At 42.2% G+C, this 3,527-nt stretch overlaps 1 long non-coding RNA gene across 1 annotated transcript; it reads left to right on the top strand.

The window, feature by feature from the left end:
• The first annotated feature begins 220 nt into the window (after window positions 1–220).
• Window positions 221–3,084, top strand: LOC149990669 (uncharacterized). Its single transcript, XR_016508642.1, has 3 exons — window positions 221–343; window positions 743–827; window positions 1,445–3,084. It is a non-coding gene; the product is annotated as an uncharacterized LOC149990669 (long non-coding RNA).
• Window positions 3,085–3,527: the final 443 nt, after the last annotated feature.

Raw genomic sequence — 3,527 nt, 5'->3', positions numbered from 1 at the left:
AACTATGTGCACTAATTTTCCCCAAACATACCCTACCAAAAACGACGATAAGATTTTTGTTTTGATTAGACATGATTGGGTACTCTCGCCCTACCAACCATTTTCAGAAATTCCTCTGGGGAAGGGAAAGAGGAATTTTTCCCTAGCCACTCGTCTTACGAGTTTCCAAGTTACCTAATTTTCCTGCAGTTAATGCTACGCTGTCCACCCACAGGCATGTCATACTTGTACAGTCACCATCTCCTCCAGGACCTGTGATGGAAAAGTCCAGTACTGGTCAGCACATGGGCTTGAAATTAGAAGAGAGTGTCACTGGAACCAACAGTGAAGACCAGCCAGACAAGTAAGAGCAACCTTGTATTATGTGAGGCCACAAATGTTGGGTGGAAGGTAGTACCTGTCCCTGGTCGGCTGTACCATTATTTAAGATGGTGTTGAAATCCCTTCCCTGAGTCTCTAACATAGGAACTTCCAACAATATCAGGGTCACTCGCTGGGCGCTGCTTATCCACTGCAAAGCAGAGACCCTATGTGTGTAATCAGTTGTATTCTAACCGGTCAGTAGCGTCTTTTTCCGGTCCTTATTTGTATTCCTCTGTTCACTGTGGGTGCCACTGTTATAGACACGTTGACTTTACTAGAATGTCAGATTTCAAAACAAAACAAAAACTTATCTTGACGTTTTCATATCAAGGTTTTCATTTGTCTCTTTATTCTTTTTCGAAAACCGTTGTAACTCCAGGCAGGATGGATCGGATGGGACTGTCGACAGCAAACTTCAGGAATCCAGAGGTGGTGGGAGTGCTGCTCAGGCGATTTTAATTCAGGTACAAGAACGTGGCTTTGGATGCGATTTAAAGCCAGCTCTATCTAGGAAAGGGGTAAGGATGAGACCTGTACGCCAAGTGGGTGCCAGAGAATGATAGTCTGCCAGTCTACCCTCGCTCTGGGCGGATATTTCTTTAGCAGTAGTCCTGGAGTCATAGGCTAACAACTCAAGCAATATGTAGGTTAACACTCCTTGAAATATTTACTCTTCCATTTCATTGTTGGCCATTTTTTAATTTTGCCTTGCTGACGTTGCTGATTTGCCTTGCCGATGTTACTGAGACCACACATTGCGCCCATTCACAATACATTTCTAGTATCTGAGTCTGAAAGACCCTCAGCTCTTTCTTGCGTTCATCACTGAACCTCAGTTTCTACACTTGCAAAATGGTTATCACACCTTGCTGTCAGTGATGTTGTAAGAATCAAGTGTGATAATCTTTGTAACGTGTTCAGTACACTGGAGGTACTGAAGGAATTAGTACACCACTTCTATATCAAAGCAGAACATTATGGCTTGATTCAGCCCCTTTCCCTGCCTCGCCAGAACCCACTCCTGCTTCATTTCTTTAGATTTTTGCCATAATTTCAACTAAATGTTTGTTTTCTTCCACAGGGCCTGTAGATTTCCTCACAGATGATGAAGCATCTCTTTGGAAACCAGCCTTTTAATTCTGCGATGATGCCAGGAGGTAGCTCGGCAGCCCAGACTTTGCCTTGCTCTGAGCCGCGTTCTCTTCTGGTCAGCTTGGATGCCTTACATTGAAGCCGATGTGGGTCAGCACCAAGTTCGGGCTAGAGGGTGCTTGTTAACTCACTGTGCCAAAAACGTCTCCTCTCTTTCCTTGCCTATGTAAAATCACTTTGGGCAGTGGTTAACCTGTTTAAAATGGGGTGAAGGCTTTTGACAGTGTGGGTGGCGGAGAGTGCTAAAAATATATAAGAAATGTTCTAAGGTGCATTCAAAGACACTTAACCTTTAGCTTCATAGATACCTCTGGTTCCTCTATTGCAGCGGTTCTCAACCTGTGGGTCGCAACCCCTTTGGGGGTCGAACGACCCTTTCACAGGGGTCGCCTAAGACCATCGGAAGACACATATATAATTACATATTGTTTTTGTGATTAATCACTATGCTTTCATTATGTTCAATTTGTAACAACGAAAATACATCCTGCGTATCAGATATCTACATTACGATTCATAACAGTAGCAAAATTACAGTTATGAAGTAGCAACGAAAATAATTGTATGGTTGGGGTCACGGCAACATGAGAAACCGTATTAAAGGGTCGCGGCATCAGAAAGGTTGAGAACCACTGCTCTATTGCTTTATCACCATGGGTTTTATCCAGAAGTTGGCAAAACAGAACCTGAAGTTCACTCACCAAAGGTAAAAAAAAAATTCCACGTTTCTTTGTGATTAGAAACTATAAAGTATGTAGCTTTTATACAGCACATTGACATTTTAAAGACTATTATCTCTCCCTGTAATTGGCTAAATTACTTTAAAGACATGGAAGATGGGCATGAGTATGGTTTCCCACCCAGTAGGGAACAAAAGAGCCCAAGGCCTGAGATACTTAGAAAAACTTGTACCTAAATCCACGGCAACATGACAGTGACCAAGAGTGGCTTATTTCTTAGTCAGAAAGAGTTATGAGACTTTATATCTGTGGTGCCTTCTTGTTCTTCCACATACACTTGGTCCCTCTTGCCATCACACTTATCTAGCATCCCTCCTTTGCGACTAAGGTAGAGAAGGCTTAAGTGAATGTTTTCATGGGTAAATCCACTGAGTGTTGGCACTCAGAAATAAGTCACAAAGTAGAAGATTCTAAAAGGGTGACTCTTTAATTGGTGGTATTCTCAAAATCAAGAATCTCAAGGACAGAGAATGTGACCTTTCTCAGAATTTTGTGTGGGATCTGGCTGGCTCTGTGGTTCTTTCTCACTAAATCATTCCCAGACCTGCCATGTCACTCAGCCTAATAAGGCATGTACTTGATGTCCACTCACTAGTGTGAAATGTTAATGTGCTATAACTTATTGGTATGAAGTATTCCACATCAAACTCGTGTATGCCTTAAGTGTTTTCTCAATCCTTTTATTTATGTGGGTGCTAGGAAGGGAATGGATAATATTGGACACTTGAAGGCAAGTCCTTTGAAATGAAGTATATTTCTTTTTATAATGATTCCCTGTTATAGACAGGTGTTTTATAACTATAACTATACACACACACACACACACACACACACACACATATACATATATACACACACACGCACACACACATACATATATGGTATTTTACTTATCCATTCATCTGTTGATAGACATTTAGGTTGTTTCATACCTTGGCCTTGGTGACTAACAATGCGATGAACATTGGGGTGCGGATATTTCTTTGAGGTAGTGATTTCATTTGCTTCGGACATACACCGAGCAGTGGGATTGCTGTATCATATGGTAGTTCTCTTCATGACTGGTTCTCCAGCCACTTCTGATTGTCGGTTCTTTTAAGGAGAGAACTATAGAGGTTGGAAGGTAAAAAGTGGGCAGGGCTTCCCTGATCAGGAAAGATGGAATGACTAGCTCGATATGGTCCTTCCTTCTGGTTCTTAAAGCCTAAAAGTGGGAAGAGGGTTGGTAAGAGGGGCCTTCTGTAGTGCTCAAGGGGAAAGCAGACAGGAGGA

The sequence above is a fragment of the Furipterus horrens genome, unplaced genomic scaffold (assembly GCF_987537825.1).
Source record: "Furipterus horrens unplaced genomic scaffold, mFurHor1.1.pri manual_scaffold_17, whole genome shotgun sequence".
In the NCBI taxonomy this organism is placed as follows: Eukaryota; Metazoa; Chordata; class Mammalia; order Chiroptera; family Furipteridae; genus Furipterus; species Furipterus horrens.
Note: the sequence above shows the minus strand (reverse complement) of the source record. Positions and strands in the feature narration are given on the sequence as shown.